This window comes from Pristiophorus japonicus, chromosome 11 (assembly GCF_044704955.1).
Source record: "Pristiophorus japonicus isolate sPriJap1 chromosome 11, sPriJap1.hap1, whole genome shotgun sequence".
Lineage (NCBI taxonomy): Eukaryota > Metazoa > Chordata > Chondrichthyes > Pristiophoridae > Pristiophorus > Pristiophorus japonicus.
The window spans coordinates 176,534,536-176,558,287 of NC_091987.1; the positions used below are offsets into that span (position 1 = coordinate 176,534,536).

General features: G+C 47.9%; 1 protein-coding gene across 9 annotated transcripts in view; it reads right to left on the reverse strand.

The window, feature by feature from the left end:
• st3gal4 (ST3 beta-galactoside alpha-2,3-sialyltransferase 4) overlaps window positions 1-23,752 on the reverse strand; it is a 308,604-nt gene that overhangs the window by 147,955 nt on the left and 136,897 nt on the right. For all 9 annotated transcript variants that reach the window (XM_070894285.1, XM_070894290.1, XM_070894289.1 and 6 more), the window contains exon 2: window positions 15,049-15,127. The gene's annotated coding sequence lies outside the window, so the exon portion shown is untranslated. The remainder of the gene's footprint in view (window positions 1-15,048; window positions 15,128-23,752) is intronic.

Sequence of the window (23,752 nt, forward strand, 5' to 3'; positions counted from 1 at the left end):
GAGAAGGTTCATTAGGTTGATTCGGAGATGAGGGGGTTGATTTATGAAGATAGATTGAGTAGGTTGGGCCTATACTCATTGGAGTTCAGAAGAATGAGAGGTGATCTTATCGAAACATGTAAGACAATGGGCCCAAGTTTCGGGTGGAGTTGCTCCTAGTTTTTTGGAGCAACTAGTTTAGTTTGGAGTATGTTAGAAATTGCAATTCTCGGATATTAGTTTGCTCCAGTTCTAGTGAGTTAGTTTAGATTGGCTTTAGGTAAGGTATTTTTTTTTCCAAAAGGGGATGTGTCCAGCCACTCAGGCCTGTTTTGCAAGTTTCGGCAGTGAAAACTTACTACAAACTAACTTAGGATGGAGTAAGTGTCCACTTTTGTAAGTTCTGAAAAACCTTACCTAGAGTTAAGTTCAGTGCAGGCACAGCCAGAGACGGCGGGTGGGAAGCATTAAACACAAAGGACACATCAACGTCACAACAGCGGGGGGTAAGGGAAGTTAGAGGATTTTCCATAAACACCTTCACAACAACATTAAAGAAGCAAAGTACATTTAAAGCGCTAAGCACTAAACAAAGCAGTACATTTAAAGCACCAAGCACTAAACGAAGCACAAAAATAAATAAGCAATTAATTAATAAAAAATAGAAGGACCCCTGCACCCAAAGCACCAAGACCAAAGTAATAAGTAATCAATCAATACAAAATAGAGGTCCTACCTTTATGTGAAGGGAAGGTGTCTCTGCCAGTGTCTCTCACTGTAGTGTCTCTCTCTGTATCTGACAGTGAGGGGTGTGTGTGTGTGTGTGTGTGTGTGTGTGTGTGTGTGTGCGTATGTGTGGGAGTGGGGGGGGGTTGTGGGAGTGGGAGGGGTGGGGTATGTGTGTGTGTGTGTGTGGGGGGATGGGAGGGGGTGTGTGTGGGGGGGGTGGGAGAGGGTATGTGTGTGTGGGGGGGGTGGGAGGGTGTGTGTGTGTGTAGGGGGGGTGTGTGGGGGGGTGGGAGAGGGGTGTGTGTGTGGGGGGGGGTGTGTGCGGGGGGGGTGGGGGGGGGGTGTGTTTGCGGGGGGGTGGGGTGTGTGTGTGTGGGCGGGGGGTGTGTGGGGGTGTGGGGTGTGGGGGTGTGTGTGTGGGGGGGTGGGATGGGGGGGGGGTGTGTGCAGGAGGGTGGGGGAGGGGGTTTGTGTGGGGTTGTGTGTGGGGGGGGTATGTGGGAGGGGGGAGTGTGTGTGTGGGGGGGGCTGGGGGTGTGTGTAGGGGGGGGTGGGTGTGTGTGTGTTTGGGGGGGTGGGGGTGTGTGTGTGGGGGGGTGGGGGTGTGTGTGTGTGTGGGGGGTGTGTGTGTGGGGGGGGTGGGGGTGTGTGTGTGGGGGGGGTGGGTGTGTGTGTGTGTGGGGGGTGTGTGTGGGGGGGGGGGGTGTGTGTGTGTGTGGGGGGGTGTGTGTGGGTGGGGTGGGGGGGTGTGTGCTGGGGGGGTGGGGGGGAGGGTTGTTGGGGGGGGTGTGGGGGGTGTGTGGTGGTGTGTGTGGGGGGCGGGGGGGTGGATTGGTATGTGTGTTGGGGGGGGTGGGGGGGAGGGTTGTGGGGGGCGGGGTATGTGTGTGGGGGAGGGGGTTGGGGGTGTGTGTGTGTGGGGGGGGTGGGGGAGTGTGTGTGGGGGGATGGGGGGGTGTGTGTGGGATGGGGTGGGGGATGTGTGTGTGGGGGTGTGTGTGGGGGGGGGTGTGTGGGGTGGGGTGGGGGATGTGTGTGTGGGGGTGTGTGTGTGGGGGTGTGTGTGGGGGGGATGTGTGTGGGGTGGGGGAGAGGCTGGAAGGAGGCACCCCTTCTCTCTCCTCCGGCCCTTCGATCATTGAGTGCAGCCCAACCCACGCTCCTCCATCCCTGTTGCCACGCTCCCCCCCTCCCCACCCCGGTTGCCACGGTCCCCACCCCGGTTGCCACGGTCCCCCCCCCTCCCCACCCCGGTTGCCATGCTACCCCCCCCCTGGTTGTCACGTGCCCCCCCCTCCCCATCCCGGTACCCACGCTCCCCCGAGCCATTGTGCAGCCGCACATGCTCCTACGCGCCTGCGCAATGCTGCCGGCACTGAGAAGAAGGCATGATCGCTAGCCCCGCCCCCCTGCAGGCAGGCTCCTCCCCAGGGAGACTACGCTGCGCCACGCCACGGTCCAGGAGGACCGGAGAATTGCTGCAGAATATTCCGGCACACCTTCGAGCCCAGGCAGGTCACGTAAGTCTCGGAGGTGCGCTGTTTTCACCAGATGCCGAAACTTGGGCCCAATGAGAGGGCTTGACAAGGTGAATGCAGTGAGGATATTTCCACTCATAGGAGAAACAAGAACTAGGGGGCATAGTCTCAGAATAAGGGGCAGAGATGAGGAGGAATATCTCCTCTCAGAGGGTTGTAAATCTGTGGAATTCTCTGACCCAGAGAGCTGTGGAAGCTGGGTCACTGAGTATACTTAAGGCGGAGATAGACAGATTTTTAAGTGATAAGAGAGTAAAGGGTTATGGGGAGGGGGCAGGGAAGTGGAACTGAGTCCATGATCAGATCAGCCATGATATTAAATGGCGGAGCAGGTTCAAGGGGTCAAATGGCCAACTCCTGCTCCTATTTCTTATGTTCTTATGTTCCCTGTAAGACATTAATGAACCAGTTGGGTTTTTACGACAATCCGACAGCTTCATGGTCACTTTTACTGATGCCAGCTTTGTATTTCCAGAATATATATACTTTTTGTTAAAAATTGAATTCAAATTCTCAAACCGCCATGGTGGGATTGAAACACTCATCTCTGGATGATTAGACTAGACCTCTACATTAATGGTTCAGTAGCATACCAACACCACGTCCTGAGATTACTGGCTTCAGTGTTTTGCAATTGCTGACAAAATTCAACGCCGATCGGGCCTCTCTCCTCCAGACCACTCCAGACCACTCCTGCCATTGGTTTATAATAACAGGAACTCTTGGCCTTGGCATGCAGTGGCCGGAATCACTTCCATCAGCAGCAGGACCACTTCCATCAGAAGTAGAAGCAGCAATGAGGAAGTGAGTCAACCAGCAGAGGACCTGGAAAATTGGGACATTTGCGAAGGAGTGTCTGCGTATCTGTACTGGCTTCAAAGGAGATAGACATCTAAAACCTACGCCAATGAACATCAAGCAGCTTTTACAACGGATGGTTGATCCGAAACACCAGTTTTATCAGCGCCAGGCAGAGTCATGAAAATCCATGGCAGAGTGTCTCTGTGAGCTGGGGAGGGGTAGGCTGGATGTGAGAGAGGAACGGTCGAGGTAACTTTTGTGGGAGAGGGTGGGACAAAGGAAAGATGGAAAGAGCATTTCACGACCTCAAGACATCCCAAAGAGCTTTAGCACTTTTGAAGTGTAGTCACTATTGCAATGTGGGAAACACGGCAGCCAATTTGTGCACAGCAAGCTCCCACAAATAGCAATGTGATAATGACTAGATAATCTGTTTTAGTGATGTTGATTGTGCCATGGGATTTTTTTTATGTCCACCTGAGAGAGCAGACGACTTTAATAACTTCTGCTCTGACAATGCAGTACTCCCTCAGCACTGCACTGAGTGTCAGCCTAGTTCTTTGTGTTCAAGTCTCTGGAGCGGGACCTGAACCCAGAATCTTCTGACTCAGAGGCGAGAGTGCTGCTCACTGAGCCATGGCGAACATTATATAGTCCAAATGAAAATTCAAATGTACCTTTACTTTTTAAAAAAATCTAGTAATTGTGAAGTACAAAATGCTTAAAATTAACCAAAAATACTATTTCCCCCCCCCCCCCCCCCCGGAGGGAACACTGGCCCCTGACATCACCAGAAGGGTGGCGTCAATTAACTGTGTCAGGCTTTATTAAAGATCTTATATCAGCATGTGAAGTGTCTTGGGATGTTTAACTATGTTAAAGTCGCAATATACATGCAAGTTGTTATTGTTGTACTGGAACGTCCTGAGGCCGTGAAAGAAGCTAAATAAATGCAAGTCTTACTTTTTGTTATGTATGCAATACATGAGTACTGTTTAACTAAGCGAGGTACAACCTTGGCTCTGCTTTATTTAGGCCCACTGCCTGACTCTCAAAATGGCTGGCCTTTTATACCTGAGCAGCACCATGTGCATGCTGCTCAGTGGCCTCCAACAATGACGCCATCTGGTGGCTACAAACAGAATGTACATACATGACACTTTTTTTTTGATAGAAGTGGATTCGAAAGACAATTAGATTCGTTTCTTAGAAAGAAGGGATTGAGGGATATGGCGGGCAGGTCCAGTCGGAGGTATCAATCGATCATAAAGGGACGACAAACCCATCGACTCTAACAGCCATTTCCTGTTCCTGATCATTCTGGTGCTGATTTATACACCGTAGCCTCTCTGAACCAGCCAACCACATGCACCAAGTCTATTGTGGTTTCAGTTCCTTAGTTGTGTCAACAACCATCTGACTTACTCAAGACTCAGTCAAACAAAGGTCAATGGCATTTGTAACGAGAAACTCGTCTGTCGAAATAATTGGGGAATCCAGACCCAGAAATAAACAGTTTATGGGAAGACCTTAAATCAGCATTATAACAGATAATATAGCAGAGGTGTTGCATCACCTTGGAGTGGGATGGAGTAGGTGACACGTGATGGTCTGATTCAACCAAGCACAAAACCAGAGCCAAAGGTCCACTCCATGGGCATTCAGGTGGAATACGTTGGCAGAACCCACTGCATCTGAAGGAGTTTCTTTGGATAGCAACAAAGTCCTTGAACTGTAAGTTAATGCAGGTGGCTGACTGAAAGGGAGCAAGCGAGCACACGAGAAAGAGAGAGAGAGAGAGAGAGAGAGAGACAGAGACAGAGACAGAGAGACCGAGAAACCGAGAGTGACAACAATCATTGGGGACATCCAAATTCCAACTTTCCTCTTCATTATCTTTGGTCAACAAGTCACCATGTGAGAGGACAATATTCCACAAAGGCTGATCGCTTGGAACTGGCTTCCCCGCCAGGAAACGGCATCACCGTCAGTTTCTTCAAGACTACCGCTTCCGCCAAAGTTACGTAGAAATTCTCACCCGACATGTTTTTGGCGACTGTAAACCACCGATCCGAGGCGTTGCATTTCAGATCCCTCCAATGGGCGAGTCCCAACTTTACATTAAAACCGTGGGCTGCTGACTATTGCCACTGACCCCGCCCTGCTCTCTCCCAGTCACACTCTCCCACCACCCCTCCTCCCCCCCAGATCGCTGCCTCACCCCTGCCTTCTCTCCCACCCAGCCAATGCCGGTCACTACCTCACCACTCTACACGCCCACAACATCGCTGCCCCCCCAACCCCACACACCGCCCAGAGTTTCAAAACTCTCTGCAGCTTAAATAACCAAAAGCTCTTGACACTGCTGAATTATTTTTGTGGCGGATAGGGCTGCATTTATGAAAAACTGTTGCTACTGTTGCTGTGCTTAACAAGCGGTAACTCATTGACGGCTCAAGGCTCCATCAAGCGTCAGCTGTTCCCAGCACAGGTGGCTAATTAGCCTGTTTTTCTGTGCCAGCTCTTTCACAGAGCAACTCGTATATTAGACATGTTCCCGTGTGTTGTGGAGACCACAACCAGGAACAATAAACATAAAGGAGTCACCAATAAACCCAATAGGGAATTCAGCCAGAGTGGTTGGAATGTGGAACTTGCTACCGCACAGATGAGTTGAGGGGGATGAGCAGCGATGCATTTAAAGGGAAGCTGGAGAAACACATGCAGGAGAAAGGAATAGAAAGTTATGCTGATAGGCTGAGATGGAGTAGGGTGGGAGGAGGCTCGTGTGGAGCATAAATGTCGTCACGGATCCGTTGGGCTGAATGGCCTGTTTCTGTGCTGTACATGCTATCTAACTCTACTTGTCATGGACCAGCCTAGGTGGACACACTCTGGCCTTTACTGGTTGTTCAACTTTCTCTGTGCAATGACTGATGTCTTAAAGGTACAGCTACCCCAATAATAGTGGACAAAAGGCAAACGTTTTGTTACAATCACACACTGATGCAGCTCAGAAGGGGACTATTCGGCCCATCGTGCCAGTGCAGGCTCTTTGAAAGATCTATGCAATTAGAGCCACTCCCCTGTTCTTTCCCAAGCAATTTTGTCTTTTTAAAGTACATCTCCAATTCCCTTTTGAAAGTTACTATTGAATCTGCTTCAACCACCCATTCAGGCAGCATATTCCAGATCACAACTCCGCGTAAAAAATATCTAGTTCTCCCCTGGTTCCTTTTCTAATCATCTTAAATCTGTGTCCTCTGGTTACTGACCCTCCTGCCATATGAAATAGGAGGAGTTGGCTATTTGCCCCCTCAACCTGCTCCACCATTCAATGAGATCACGGCTGATCTTCTGCCTCAACTCCACTTCCCTGCACTAAACATAGAAACATAAAAACATAGAAAGTAGGTGCAGGAGTAGGCCATTCGGCCCTTAGAGCCCTCACCACCATTCAAAAAGATCATGTCTGATCATTCCCTCAGTACCCCTTTCCTGCTTTCTCTCCATACCCCTTGATCCCTTTAGCCGTAAGGGCCATATCTAACTCCCTCTTGAAGATATCCAATGAACTGGCATAAACAACTCTCTGCGGCAGGGAATTGCACAGGTTAACAACTCTCTGAGTGAAGACGTTTCTCCTCATCTCAGTCCTAAATGGTTTACCCCTTATCCTAACACTATGTCCCCTGGTTCTGGACTTCCCCAACATCGGGAACATTCTTCTCGCATCTAACCTGTCCCGTCCCGTCAGAATCTTATACATTTCTATGAGATCCCCTCTCATCCTTCTAAACTTGAGTGAATAAATGCCCAGTTGATCCAGTCTCTCCTCATATGACAGTCCAGCCATCCCTGAAATCAGTCTGGTGAACCTTCGCTGCACTCCCTCAATAGCAAGAACGTCCTTCCTCAGATTAGGAGACCAAAACTGAACACAATATTCCAGGTGAGGCCTCACCAAGGCCCTGTACAACTGCAGTAAGACCTCCCTTATCCTATATTCAAATCCCCTCGCTATGAAGGCCAACATACCATTTGCCTTCTTCACCGCCTGCTGTACCTGCATGCCCACTTTCAGTGACTGATGAACCATGACACCCAGGTCTCGTTGCACCTCCCCTTTTCCTAATCTGCCGCCATTCAGATAATAATCTGCCTTCGTGTTTTTGCCCCCCAAAAGGATAACCTCACATTTATCCACATTGTACTGCATCTGCCATGCATGTGCCCACTCACCTAACCTGTCCAAGTTACCCTGCAGCCTCTTAGCGTCCTCCTCACAGCTCACACTGCCACCCAGTTTAGTGTCATCTGCAAACTTGGAGATATTACACTCAATTCCTTCATCTAAATCGTTAATGTATACTGTGAAGAGCTGGAGTCCCAGCACTGAGCCCTGCGGCACTCCACTGGTCACTGCCTGCCATTATGAAAAGGACCCATTTATCCCGACTCTCTGCTTCCTGTCTGCCAACCAGTTCTCTATCCACATCAGTACATCACCCTCAATACCATGCGCTTTGATTTTGCACACCAATCTCTTGTGCGGGACCTTGTCAAAAGCCTTTGAAAGTCCAAATACACCACATCCACTGGTTCTCCCTTGTCCACTCTGCTAGTTACATTCTCAAAAAATTCCAGAAGATTCGTCAAGCATGATTTCCCTTTCGTAAATCCATGCTTACTTGGTCCGATCCTGTCACTGCTTTCCAAATGCGCTGCTATTTCATCGTTAATAACTGATTCCAACATTTTCCCCACAACTGATGTCAGGCTAACCGGTCTATAATTACCCGTTTTCTCTCTCCCTCCTTTTTTAAAAAGTGGTGTTATATTAGCTACCCTCTAGTCCATAAAAACTGATCCAGAGTCAATAGACTGTTGGAAAATGACCACCAATGCATCCACTATTTCTAGGGCCACTTCCTTAAGTACTCTGGGATGCAGACTATCAGGCCACGGGGATTTATTGGCCTTCAATCCCATCAATTTCCCGAACACAATTTCCTACCTAATAAGGATATCCTTACACAAGAACATAAGAACATAAGAATTAGGAACAGGAGTAGGCCATCTAGCCCCTCGAGCCTGCTCCGCCGTTCAATAAGATCATGGCTGATCTGGCCGTGGACTCAGCTCCACTTACCCGCCCGCTCCCCGTAACCCTTAATTCCCTTATTGGTTAAAAATCTATCTATCTGTGATTTGAATACATTCAATGAGCTAGCCTCAACTGCTTCCTTGGTCAGAGAATTCCACAGATTTACAACCCTCTGGGAGAAGAAATTCCTTCTCAACTCGATTTTAAATTGGCTCCCCCGTATTTTGAGGCTGTGCCCCCTAGTTCTAGTCTCCCCAACCAGTGGAAACAACTTATCTGCCTCTATCTTGTCTATCCCTTTCATTATTTTAAATGTTTCTATATAAGATCACCCCTCATCCTTCTGAACTCCAACGAGTAAAGACCCAGTCTACTCAATCTATCATCATAAGGTAACCCCCTCATCTCCGGAATCAGCCTAGTGAATCATCTCTGTACCCCCTCCAAAGCTAGTATATCCTTCCTTAAGTAAGGTGACCAAAACTGCACACAGTACTCCAGGTGAGGCCTCACCAATACCCTGTACAGTTGCAACAGGATCTCCCTGCTTTTGTACTCCATCCCTCTCGCAATGAAGGCCAACATTCCATTCGCCTTCCTGATTACCAGCTGCACCTGCAAACTAACTTTTTGGGATTCATGCACAAGGACCCCCAGGTCCCTCTGCACCGCAGCATGTTGTAATTTTATATTCCCTTTTACTGTTTTTTTTTCCCAAGGTGGATGACCTCACACTTTCCGACATTGTATTCCATCTGCCAAACCTTAGCCCACTCGATTAACCTATCTAAATCTCTTTGCAACCTCTCTGTGTCCTCGACACAACCTGCTTTTCTTTGTGTCATCTGCAAATTTTGTTACACTACACTCTGTCCCCTCTTCCAGGTCATCTATGTATATTGTAAACAGTTGTGGTCCCAGCACCAATCCCTGTGGCACACCACTAGCCACCGATTTCCAACCCGAAAAGGACCCATTTATCCAGACTCTCTGCTTTCTGTTAGCCAGCCAATTCTCGATCCATGCTAATACATTTCCTCTGACTCTGCGTACCTTTATATTCTGCAGTAACCTTTTGTGTGGCACCTTATCGAATGCCTTTTGGAAATCTAAATACACCACATCCATCAGTACACCTCTATCCACCATGCTCGTTATATCCTCAAAGAATTCCAGTAAATTAGTTAAACTTGATTTCCCCTTCATGAATCCATGTTGCGTCTGCTTGATTGCACTATTCCTATCTAGATGTCCCGCTATTTCTTCCTTAATGATAGCTTCAAGCATTTTCCCCACTACAGATGTTAAACTAACCGGCCTATAATTACCTGCCTTTTGTCTGCCCCCTTTTTTAAACAGAGGCGTTACATTAGCTGCTTTCCAATCCGCTGGTACCTCCCCAGAGTCCAGAGAATTTTGGTAGATTATAACGAATGCATCTGCTAGAACTTCCACCATCTCTTTTAATACCCTGGGATGCATTTCGTCAGGACCAGAGGACTTGTCTACCTTGAGTCCCATTAGCCTGTCCAGCACTACCCCCCTAGTGATAGTGATTGTCTCAAGATCCTCCCTTCCCACATTCCTGTGACCAGCAATTTTTGACATGGTTTTTGTGTCTTCCACTGTGAAGACCGAAGCAAAATAATTGTTTAAGGTCTCAGCCATTTCCAAATTTCCCATTATTAAATCCCCCTTCTCATCTTCTAAGGGACCAACATTTACTTTAGTCACTCTTTTCCGTTTTATATATCTGTAAAAGCTTTTACTATCTGTTTTTATGTTTTGCACAAGTTTACTTTCGTAATCTATCTTTCCTTTCTTTATTGCTTTCTTAGTCATTCTTTGCTGTCGTTTAAAATGTTCCCAATCTTCTAGTTTCCCACTAACCTTGGCCACCTTATACGCTCCTTCTCACGAGACCCACTGTCCCCTAGTATTTCCGGAAGGTTATTTGTGTCTTCCTTCGTGAAGACAGAACCGAAGTATTGATTCAATTTGTCTGCCATTTCTTTGTTCCCCATTATAAATTCACCTGAATCCGACTGCAAGGGACCTATGTTTGTCTTCACTAATCTTTTTCTCTTCACATATTTATAGAAGCTTTTGCAGTCAATTTTTATGTTCCCTGCAAGCTTCCTCTCGTACACTATTTTCCCCCTCTTAATTAAACCCTTAGTCCTCCTCTGATGAATTCTAAATTTCTTCCAGTCCTCGGGTTTGTTGCTTTTTCTAGCCAATTTATATGCCTCTTCCTTGGCTTTAACACTATCCTTAATTTCCCTTGTTAGCCATGGTTGAGCCACTTTCCCCATTTTATTTTTACTCTAGACAATTGCTGAAGTTCATCCATTTGATCTTTAAATGTTTGCCATTGCTTATCCACCGTCAACCCTTAAGTATCCTTTGCCAGTCTATTCTAGCCAATTCACACCTCATACCGTCGAAGTTACCTTTCCTTAAGTTCAGGACCCTAGTTTCCATCTGTGTCACTCTGCATCTTAATGAAGAATTCTGCCATATTATTGTCACTCTTTCCCAAGGGGCCTTGCACAACAAGATTGCTAATTAGTCCCTTCTCATTACACATCACCCAGTCTAGGATGGCCAGCCCTCTAGTTGGTTCCTCGACATATTGGTCTAGAAAACAATCCCTAATACACTCGAGGAAATCCTCCTCCACCGCATTGCTACCAGTTTGGTTAGCCCAATCAATATGTAGATTAAAGTCGCCCATGATAACTGCTGTACCTTTATTGCACAAATCCCTTATTTCTTGTTTGATGCTGTCCCCAACCTCACTACTACTGTTTGGTGGTCTGTACACAATTCCCATTCGCGTTTTCTGCCCTTTGGAATTCCGCAGCTCCACCCATACTGATTTCACATCATCCAGGCTAATGTCCCTCCTTACTATTGCATTAATTTCCTCTTTAACCAGCAATGCCACCTCACCTCCTTTTCCTCTCTGCCTGTTCTTCCTAAATGTTGAATAGCCCTGGATGTTGAGTTCCCAGCCTTGGTCACCTTGGAGCCATGTCTCCGTGATGCCAATTACATCATACTGCTGTCTGCGCAGTTAATTCATCTACCTTATTCCGAATACTCCTCGCATTGAGGCACAGAACCTTCCAGCTTGTCTTTTTAACACACTTTAACACACTATCCCCATATCCCTTCATTCCCTTCATCTCCAAAAATCTATCAATCTCTGTCTTGAATATACTCAACGACTGAGCTTCCACAGCCCTCCGGGGTAGAGAATTCCAAAGATTCACCACCCTCTGAGTGAAGAGGTTTCTCCTCATCTCAGTCCTGAATAGCCAACCCCTTATTCTGAGACTGCAACCCCTGGTTCTAGACTCCCCAGCCAGGGGAAACATCCTCCCTGCATCTACCCTGTCCAGCCCTCTAAGAGTTTTGTATGTTTCAATGAGATCCCCTCTCATTCTTCCAAACTCTAGTGATTATAGGCCTAGTCTACTCAATCTCTCCTCATAAGTCAATCCCCCCACCCCCCATCCCAAGAATCAGTCTGGTGAACCTTTGTTGCATCCCCTCTAAAGGCAAGTATATCCTTCCTTTGGTAAGGAGACCAAAGCTGTACACAATACTCCAGGTGCGGTCTCACCAGGGCCCGATATAACCGCAGTAAAACGTCAGTGAAAACGCCATCAAAACTGTTGATCAAAGACATTCACTTTGTCTAGATGTTATTGTAAATGGTTTCCCGAGGAGATAATTTCCCTGTAACTTTGTAAACACCTCGATTCGTTCACTCATTTAAACTTAAGGGACGACAAGCCAAGTTTATGCAACCTGCCCTCATAATTTAACCCTTTAAGCCCAGGTAACATTCTGGTGACTGCACTGCACCCACTCCAAGGTCAATGGGCTGAATTTTCCGGTCCTCAGCGATCCGGGTTTCGCCCGGGAGCGGCGTGAAAGATGGCAGTGGGGTCTCCAGCACCCCGCCGCGATCCTCGGGTCGGGTTTTGCGGCGGCACTGAGCAGGACCGACGGGAAAGACGGCGAGGGGTGTGCAATGCCCCTGGTTGCGAGGTTGGACCTTTGCCGGATCTGTCCGCCCGGACGTGCGCCCGTAATGACCGCGCGGGAAATCAGAGTGGTCCGGCATAGCCGGCGGCAGTGAGGAAGGTACAGTTCTCCAAAGGTAAGTGCGATTGTTTGCTCTTTTAAATTTTTCAGCGATTTGTGTTGTGGTGACATGAGCGATGTTTTGGGAATGTTTTCATGGGTTTTTTTTAAGGTGTTTTTCCTCACCCCCGCCCCCCCCTTACCCCATACCAGGCAGAACGCACATCGTCCGGCAATTTAGTTCCCAAGTTTCCCGTCCTTGCGCCACGAAAAGTGTACAACGCCTCCCTTAGTACTGCGCCCCCTGACGCAAGGGCCCAGATGCCCAAATTTACTGACTGAGGCGCAAACTATCCCCGGCCAGTAACTTTCCTGCCTCGCCTCCGTTTTCACCCCGAAAACAGAACAGCCGAAAATCCAGCCCATAGGCAGTGCACAAAACTGAACACAGTGCTCTAGATAGGGTGTGACCAAGACCAAGGCTCTTTGCAACTGAAGCATCGCTTCCTCACCTTTGCATTCCAGGCCCCTTGTGCTAAAGGCCATCATTCCACTGGCCGTTTGGCTGCATGCAGTACCTGCTCACTAGATTTTAGTGAACTGTGTACTTGGACCGGCAAATCTGCTCCACAGCTCTCGCCATTAGGAAAATATTCTGATTTCTCTTCTGTTTGAATCTCCAACTTGTTCAATATTCAGGTCAGAGTTAAACAAGGTTATCATTCCATAATATTTGATACTATTGGCATTTGGGAAGGTATGAAATTTTTATATACAAGAAAGAAATCAGAGCATAAATGCATAGTGTAATGTATTATCGTCGGTGTCTTGGCCAATATTTATCAACATCACTAAAACAGATTATCTGGTCATTATCACATTGCTGTTTGTGGGAGCTTGCTGTGCGCAACATGGCTGCCACGTTTCCCACATTATAACAGTGACTATAGTCCAAAAGTACTTCATTGGCTGTAAAGCATTGTGAGACATCCTGTGGTCGTTAAAGGCGCCATATAAATGCAAATCTTTTTATAATAATGTCTACTTTTTGAACAACCTTGTTTTATTTACTTTTCAAAATATTTTAATGGCCGGTGCGCTAATGGAGCAGGATTAGATCCAAATCCTGAAATGTACTGAGCTTCCTGACTTTCTATGGCTGCGTCCAATCAACACCTCACTTTGCGACATAAACTGAACCTTGACATTGTGGCGGAGGTTGACATAATCTCAGGGGGAACATACCAGCTGGCTGAAGCAGCCCAAAGTCCTCCCTACCTCCTTGAGCTGTTAAGAGCGGATGGAGACGTGGGCAGCTTCAATCCGGTTACACCAAGCATAGCGGGCAAATTACCAACACACTCGCTGCAAGGGATGGGAAACGCAACAGCTTCAAATGTTCAATCGTGGATACTCACAGAAGTGCAAATAGTCTTCCGGTTGCAGTATAAAGTTAGTTCTTTTGTTTTATGCACACACACACACGCGCGCACACACACACGCATACACAAACGCGCAAGTATTGGATTTAAGCCTTCAGGTTACTCTGCTGCCAGGCAATGCTGATTGAGCATTATGCTCACGTCAGAAAAGAAAGGTTTTGCCTATTTATTGAATACTTGAGTCCTTATACAAGTGTCAGCTGTGGCTCAGTGAGTAGCACTCTCACCTCTGAGTCAGAAGGTTGTGAGTTCAAGTCCCACTCTGGGTACTCGAGCACAAAATCTAGGCTGACGCTCCAATGCAGTGCTGAGAGAGTGCTGCACTGTCAGAGGTGCTGGCTTTCGGATGAGGTGTAAAACCAAGGCCCTCTCTGGTGGATGTAATAGATTCCATGGCACTACTTCAAAGAAGAGCAGGGGAGTTATCCCCGATGTCCTGGCCAATATTTATCCCTCAATCAACATAACAAAAACAGATTATCTGGTCAATATCACATTGCTGTTTGTGGCAGCTTGCTGTGTGCAAATTGCCATGTTTCCCACATTACACTCCAAAAAGTACTTAATTGGCTGTAAAGCACTTTGAGATCTCCAATGGTCATGAAAGGTGCTATATAAATGCAAGTCTTTCTTTGAATGAAACTTTTATGAGTTGAACTTCAGTGCAACAGGAAGCGGTGCTTGCTGTACAGGAAGCAGCGCAAAGCTTCGGTTTGGGGCTCCAGCACGCCATTAGACTGGAATGGAAACTTCAATCTAATCTGTTGTGACAGCTTTCTGAGATCTCTGCAGGCAGAGGCAAGGACTTGTGTTTATATAGCGCCTTTCATGATGTCCAAAGCGCTTTACAGCCAATGAAGGACTTTTGGAGTGTAGTCACTGTTGTAATGTAGGAAACGTGGCAGCCACTTTGCACACAGCAAGCTCTCATAAACAGCAATGTGATAATGACCAGTTAATGTTTCAGTGATGTTGGTTGAGGGATAAATATTGGTCAGGACACTAAATCAGAATCTCCCCTGCTCTTCTGCAAATTAATGCCGTCGAATTTTTTTACATCCACCGGAGAGAGCAGACTGGGGCCTCAGTTTAACGTCTCATCCAAAATACACCACCTCCGACAAAGCAGTGCTCCCTCAGCACTGCACTGGGAGTGTCAGCCTAGATTTTTGTGCTCAAGTCCCTGGAGTGGGACTCGAACCCACAACCTTCTGAATCAGAGGCAAGTGTCCTACCCACTGAGCCACTGGCTGCCACACAATTAGAATATAGCCATCTCACACTGCTGCAGAGTTATTAATGCTTCGAACCTCTCCCAATTTAGTTCAATCCCAATGCATTTCCTGCCACTTACCCGGCAGTCGTCACTTATCACGTGCAGCATCTGTTCACAATCCGTAGTCACCGAGCGGTCAGGAGCCTGGCGGGGTTGGCTGAAACACATAAAAGAACTTGGTTAGTGACACGCAAAGTTTCATCTTTGCTTTTGCTGTTGCTTACAGGTACGATAAATGGGGCGGCTAAAACAAAGAGCACCTGAGAAAAGCCACCGTCCAATTTCAAAAAGCACACATTGCAGGTATAGGTATTTTACACTTGGCTGAAATACCGAGAGTGGAGCGGGTGGGTGCAATACGAGGTGACGATTTACAAATAGCGGCAAGACTGCTTGTTTGAGCAATCCCTTGAGAAAATTGTGGCTACACACACACACACACACACACAACCTGGTGATGTAGTGAGCCCTTTGATGCTGTAATTAGGTCAGTTAACTTTCCTATGTGGATTACCACCATTATCCAATGTAAACCAAGCGGCAACTGCGATAGAAGCTGAGCTCCATCAAACAAGAATTATATTTGCTGCTGAAATTTATTAGAATAGGATGAAATTTAATAGGCTTGAGTTCGCTGTGGCTGAGGGGGAATAACCAATACCATCTGGAGATAGCCTTTATGGTTTGTGCACATGTGGCTGTTCCATTTTGTAGGGTTCCACCAGATATTTCTCCTGTTCTTTGGACTGAAGACCATTTCTGTAAATGGGCCCTCACTCCCATGAACCAATGTGTAACTTTATGTACACAATAGCCTGGATTTCCTTATCGCTGTTGAAACCAGTTGGAAATTCCAGGCTAACATTTGCCAATGTTGAGATGCTTAGAGGGTTGAATAGAAACTCACTATTATCATTAGCTGCTTTGTGTTCTTCAGTGCAAACACGTTCTTTTTCCTTCTCCTCCAATGAGGGCCGGGACCGCTTTAACACACAACCCTCCCCTCTGGTACTCAGTCCAAATACTGTTTGCGAAGCAGTAGCACTTGACAAGTCTGACAAATTTACTTTAGATTTAACTGCTTGCGTATGACCTTCTTATCAGAACTTTACTGGCACCAGGCTGCTCTCGGGCTCGGCACCAAAAATCATGCCGTTGAGCAAGCCTTCAACTCCTCTGAAGCAAATTGCGACTATATACATGTTGTGTTCATACTCTAATTGTTTGTAACAGCTCACTGGACGGGCATCAGGACCCTGTGGGAGCTATTCACAGTTGCTGTATTCATGCTGGTTCATGCCAGTTTGGGAACTCCATTTTGGGTTGTATAAAAGCACAGTTAAGTTACATTTCTGCTGACTCAGTTTGTCAGTTAGTTACGTGTACACAACATAATTTGGGGATGAGGATGACTCAAATGAATCCCCCTACCTGCCCCCACCGCCACCTTTCCTCTCCACCTGGGGACCCACCAATTCCATGGCCCGAGATGAATAAAAAGCTTTTCTACCTGCAACACGGTGAGTGGGTTAGACGGTGACAACGTAACACCAGCTCGCCGCTGTGCAAAACTTATCCACAGCCTCGGCACTGAAGTCCAACGCATCTCTGGCCAAATCAAAGACACGGAGTCCTACGATAAAAAGTCCTACTATAATTGCCTTAGAAAACTATTTTGGGTCAAAGAAACATATCGTGATAGAGAGATACCAATTTCGTAAAAGGGGGCAGGGGAACGTTGAACCAATCAAACAGTGCATCATTTCATTAACTGAACTGGCCGCTACGTGTAACTTTGGAGCAGTCACAGAGGAAATGATCAGGAATCAAATTATTGAGAAAACAACGATCCCCTGCATTCGGGAATGCTTGCTAATGGGATGATAAATTGACATTGGACAAAGCAACTAATTTGGCCATCCAAATCGAGTCAGCACTTTCTGATTCAAAAGCGATCAGATCCCTTGCTCTCCCTGTGCAGCAAACTGCGGCTACAGCCCATGTGCAAGGCATTCATCCAAAGCAGAAATCACAGCAGAGACTCAGGGCTAATAATAAGCCACCCACTACGAATTGCGGATTTCATACACATTCACCTGAAGCCTTTTATCCTTGGATGAAAGCAATAACAAGGCAGAAAGCTCCCACTAAAGTTAAATCTTGTAATCCAAGGAAACCAAACATGACCCAAAAGAAGACCATCACAACTGCTTTAACTGTGGGGATAAATCACACTCAGAAAAGAGTCCTAACTGCCCTGCACGTGGGAAGAAATGCTCTGCATGTGGTAAAATGAACCATTTTGCTTGTGTCTGTTGCTCATCGCAGCATATCCGACATGTGGACAACCCCGATAGTGATTGACCCAGTATGGTTTACACCATGAGTGACATTTCGCACATCGGTTCGGGCAAATTCAAAGACTGTGAGGTAAACATTGACGGCACATCTTGCTGCCTCCTCATTGACCTTGGAGCCAAAGTCTTCATATTGAGTGAGGCTGTGTACAAAACCCATTTCACGCATTACCAACTGCAGCCCACAACTTCCATTCTCCATGCATACTCCGACTCCAAAATTGAGGTACTTGGGGTCATATCTGTCCCGATATACTACAAGGACATAACATTGGATCACCTTTCCTTTGGATGTCGCGAAGGGACAAAACCTCATGGGTGTTGACCTTTTTGACAAGCTTGGGTTCAAAGTTTACAACCCAACGGGCACACCTGTGTACACAGTGGATTTTGACAAGCAGTATCCCTCAATCTTCACAGGGTTTGGAGTGACAACAATATTCTTCCATCGTCCCCGTGTTGACCCTTCCGTCAAACCGGATACACAGCGACTTCGCCGTCTCCCATTCGCGGTTCGCGACCAAGTATCCGCAGAATTAACGCAACTCGAATCTCAGGGAATCATTGAGAGCATCGACTCCTCACCCTGGATCTTGAACTTAGTCATTGCCTGATGTAAAAATGGGGAGATCCGCCTATGCATTGACTTGAAAGAGGTCAACAAGGCCATCATCCCCAACAAGTCCCCTCTTCCTACCATCGACGAACTGTCTTCAGAATTCCACGGCTCAACAGTTTTTACGAAACTCGACATGTGCCGCAGTTACCTACAAATATCCCTCGCGGAGAACAGCAAACTACTCACGGCATTCGCGATGCATGATGGTCTGTATCAGCATCGACGCATGCCCTACGGACTGTCTTCTGCACCAAGTGCATTTCAGAAGATTGTCACTACTATGCTAGCAGGCATAGAGGGAGCCCTCAATCTGCTTGATGATATCGTCGTCCATGGACGGACAATGGAAGAACATGACCAGCGACTTCACGCAGTTATGGCTAGACTTGCTACACATAACATTACACTTAATGCCGATAAGGCTACATTCGCTGCTGGAGAAATAAACTTTCTGGGCGACAGAGTCACAGCACAAGGGCAATGCTTAACAACATTGACTTGATCCAGCCAATGCAGGAGGCTACCAACGTCAAAGAACTTTCATAATTCCTCGGCACTTGCAACTTCTATCTGAAGTTTGTCCCGCACTACGCGCACATTGCTGAACCACTTTGCAAGTTCTGCGCAAGGACTTCCCTTGGGAATGGACAGATTCCCAGGCTCAGGCATTCACCACGCTTAAGGAGAAAATCACATCCCTTCCTATCCTCGCGCACTTTGACCCGAATGCCACTACGTACGTCACCATGGATGCATCAGGCACCAACGTGGGTACTGTGCTCTCGCAATGGATTGACGGCCTGGAACGCCCAGTTGCCTTCACCTCTCGCACACTCTCGTCTATAGAATGTAAATACTCTACAGAATTGTAAATGCACTCACTTGCATCTACGCATGTGGACGCTGGCACATCTACCTCTATGGCGGGAAATTTACCCTCTGTATGGATCACCAAGCGCTAACTATGCTACTCGCTACAACTGGATCTGGGCACAGACCACTACGAATCGGCCGATGGTCAGATCGCCTTCATCAGTATACCTTTTATGTACAGTACATCGCTGGCAATCGCAACCACGCAGCTGACATGCTCAGCCGCTTGACACCTGTTTCGGACTCTGGTGCTGACTTGTTCACAGATGACGACACATATGTCACGTCGATCATCACTCAGTCCATCAGAAACCTTGTCTCCTGTGACAAACTCAAAATCGAATCACAGAGTGATGCTATGCTCCAGCACATGAGCCACTTCCTCCAGACTGAGTTTCCTAAGCAAATTCTAGAAGAGCTGAAAACCTTCCACAGACTTCGCGATGAATTTTCCGTTTGGAATGATGGCTGCCGAGCTCATGATAGAGCAGTAATTCCCAAGTCGATTCATCAGCGCCTTCTCTCATTGGCACACGATGGACACCCTGGCATTGTCCGCATGAAGCAGAGATGTCGCGATTCAATACGGTGGCCTGGGATTGACACTTGCATCGAGAAGTTTGTTTCACACTGCAAAGCATGCAGTCTGAGCGAAAAGGCCACAAACATCCGACCAGCGTCAATGAACCCCATTCCATGGTCACAAAGACCATGGCAACAACTTCAGTTGGATACCTTCAGTCCAGTTGAAGCAGCTCCACAGCACCAGCGTTTCCTTGTTGTAGTACATGACCTGCATTCCAAATGGCCAGAAATCGCTAAAACAAGTTCAGTGACCTAACAACGATCGTCACTATTCTGCAGCGTATGTTCATGAAGTGGGGCCTCCCATAGGTCATAATCACTGACAATGGACCACAGTTTGTGTCTGACCAGTTCGCGGATTTCCTCATTCATCATGCTATCGAGCATCGTCTTACTGCTCGGTACAATCTTCAAAGCAACGGAGGTGTTGAGCGATTTAACCGCGTCATCAAAGAGGGTTTGAAAGCCAACCTCACAGCAGGCCAAACATTCAACGAAGTGATTCAAACCATTCTCTGCACATACCGTTCGACAAAGCACTCGCTCACGGGGAAGACACCCGCTGAGCTCATGATTGGGCGGAATCTTCGCTGGCTACTGGACATTCTCAAACCCCCAGCCAAACCTAGCGCGAAGAGACCAGCAGGATGGGACAGAGACACCGTTCTGTTTCCCAACCGATAATCTCGATCAAACACCGCAAGCTCCACGCCGGTCTCAGCGTATCAGAACACGGCCTGGCTATCTCAAGGACTTTGTCTGTACATAGATTGTGGTTTTAAAAAGGGGGGAAATATGTTGTGTTCATACTCTATTTGTTACAGTTCACTGGACGGGCTTTGGGACCCTGTGGGAGCTACTCACAGTTGCTGCACTCATGCTGGTTCATGCTGGTTTGGGGACACCATTTTGGGTTGTATAAAAGCACATTGAAGTGAGCTGCAACAAGTAAATAGTGCATGAACACAACAATACACACACACTATCTGGTGATGTAGTGAGCCCAGGGGTTGATGTTGCTGTGATTAGCTCTTTGAATTAGCACAAACCCTCTTGTTGGGCTCTCCGAGATGTCAGATAACGATAGAGAAAACACTTTAATCAGACAGCGTGATTTTGCTATGGCCAGAAAGCTTGCACAGCCCGTTGTCACCTTGCACTTTGCTGTGTTCCTTTGTAACTGCAAATCAACGCAGAAGATTTAATTTGATTACAGAACTTTAAACTTGCATCTTCTCAGGTACAACACTAACAAAGAAAGAAAGACTTGCATTTATATAGCGCCTTTCACGACCACCAGACGTCTCAAAGCGCTTTACAACCGATGAAGTACTTTTGGAGTGTAGTCACTGTTGTAATGTGGGAAACGCGGCTGCCAACTTGCGCACAGCAAGCTCCCACAAACAGCAGTGCGCTAATGACCAGATAATCTGTTTTTGTTATGTTGATTGAGAGATAAATATTGGCCAGGACAACGGGGATAACTCCCCTGCTCTTCTTCGAAATAGTGCCATGGGATCTTTTATGTCCACCAGAGAGGGCAGACGGGGCCTCGGTTTAACGTCTCATCGAAAGATGGCACCTCCGACAGTGCACTGGGAGTATCAGCCTAGATTTTTGTGCTCACTTCGCTAAGACGCAACACTCTGCTAAATTGGATCTTCATCTGTACAGCACAATGTTTCACATACAGGAGTTTTCATACAATTACCCGCGTTTCCACCCTGCACCTTGGGATCAGGAGACCCGAGGAATTAGGAAAAGGCTGTTCCCTGAACCCGCTGCCCCCGATTACGCAGTTGTCCATCATGTGGCATTTAAAAGAATTTGGCACCGTCATCAGAAACGTGTCTCAAGTCTTTCAGTTATTCCCAGGACAAAACTAAGCTATAACAGCCTTGGTATCGGCCAGTTGGAAACTATTGAAGAGATTCTCATAGAATTATACAGGCCTATCGAGCCTGTGCTGCCTCTTTGAAAGAGCTATCCAATTAATTCCACTTCCCCACTTTTTCCCCATAGCCCTACAAATGTTTCTCCTTCAAGTATTTATCAAATTCACTTTTGAAAGTTATTATTGTATCTACCCACATCACATCTTCAGGCAGCGCATTCCAGATCAGAACAACTCGCTGTGTAAAAATAGCTTTCCTCATGGCGCCTCTGGCTCTCTTCCCATTTCCGCACGGTTACCTACGGTGTCCCCCAAGGATCTATCCTTGGCCCCCTTCTTTTTCTCATCTACATGCTGCCCCTTGGCGACATCATCCATAGACACAGCATCAGTTTCCACATGTACGCTGACGACACCCAGCTCTACCTCACCACCACCTCTCTCCACCCCTCCACTGTCTCTATTTTGTCCCACTGCTTGTCCGGAATCCAGTACTGGATGAGCAGAAATCTCCTCCGACTAAATATTGGGAAGACCGAAGCCATTGGGCTGGAATTTCCATAAAATCCACCACCGCCGGATTGCCGCACAAAAAAAACCGTTAAGGTTATTAAATTTACCCCGGCGAAAAATTGCACAAAAAAGGATAAAATTCCGCCCAGCGGGAAAAATGGGTCTTACACGCAGATTCTTGGCGGAAAACGCAATCCTGGGCAAATTGGACGGCTCTTAATCAAAATGGGCGGCACATACTCAAATTTAGTCCGAGGCTGCGGGTTGGGCCTAGGGGAGGGGAAAACACAAAAATATTTTTTCCCAAAAACTTTTTAAAAATCAGAAAATATTCTCAGGACTCTTTTCCACTTAATCGCTGTAAAAGAATGTTAAAAGAATTATAAAAACACTTTAACTTAGCTTTTTTTGCGGGGCTTCACACCTACCACCCAGCTCCGGCTGCTTTCTCGTGGGCGGTTTTATCTATTCACCTACGGGTCACTGCTGAGACCAAACTCGGGCGGTAGCGGTTTTTCCGGTGGTGCACGCCGGTGGTCCGCTCCCCAGTGGCATTTCAAAACCGCCGGCAGAACTCTTTGTGGAAATTCCCGCCGGCTGGCTTTCCGCCGAAAACAAGCAATACTGCCGAGAAACCCGGCGGAAACAGTGTGGAAATTCTAGCCCATTGTCTTCTGTCCCCACCACAAATTCCATTCCCCTAGCCATCAACTCCATCCCTCTCCCTGGCTGAGGCTGACCCAGACTCTTCACAACTTTGGTGTTGTACTTGACCCCCACCCCCCCCCCCCGAGAGGAGCTTCGGACCACATATCCGCTCCACCACCAAGACTGCCTACTTCCACCTCCGTAACATCGCCCGTCTCCATCCCTGCCTCAGCTCATCCATTGCTGAATCCCTCATCCATGCCTTTGTTACCTCTGGGCTTACTCATTCCAACGCACTCCTGGCCAGTTTCCCTTCTTCCACCCGCCATAAACTTGAGCTCATCCAAAACTCGGCTGCCCGTGTCCTAACTCGCACCAAGTCCCGCTCACCCATCACCCCCTGTGCTGCCCATGTCCTAACTCGCATAAGTCCCACTCACCCACACCCCCTGTGCTGCCCATGTCCGAACTCGCACCAAGTCCCGTTCACCCATCAGCCCCTGTGCTGCCCATGTCCTAACTCGCATAAGTCCCGCTCACCCACACCGCCTGTGCTGCCCATGTCCTAACTCGCATAAGTCCCGCTCACCCATCACCCCCTGTGCTGCCCATGTCCTAACTCGCATAAGTCCCGCTCACCCACACCCCCTGTGCTGCCCGTGTCCTAACTCGCACCAAGTCCCACTCACCCACACCCCCTGTGCTGCCCATGTCCGAACTCGCACCAAGTCCCGTTCACCCATCAGCCCCTGTGCTGCCCATGTCCTAACTCGCACCAAGTCCCACTCACCCACACCCCCTGTGCTGCCCGTGTCCTAACTCGCATAAGTCCCGCTCACCCATCACCCCCTGTGCTGCCCGTGTCCTAACTCGCACCAAGTCCCACTCACCCACACCCCCTGTGCTGCCCGTGTCCTAACTCGCATAAGTCCCGCTCACCCATCACCCCCTGTGCTGCCCGTGTCCTAACTCGCACCAAGTCCCACTCACCCACACCCCCTGTGCTGCCCGTGTCCTAACTCGCATAAGTCCCGCTCACCCATCACCCCGTGCTGCCCGTGTCCTAACTCGCACCAAGTCCCACTCACCCACACCCCCTGTGCTGCCCATGTCCTAACTCGCACCAAGTCCCGCTCACCCATCACCCCCTGTGCTGCCCATGTCCTACTCGCACCAAGTCCCACTCACCCACACTCCCTGTGCTGCCCATGTCCGAACTCGCACCAAGTCCCGTTCACCCACACCCCTGTGCTGCCCGTGTCCTAACTCGCACCAAGTCCCGTTCACCCACAC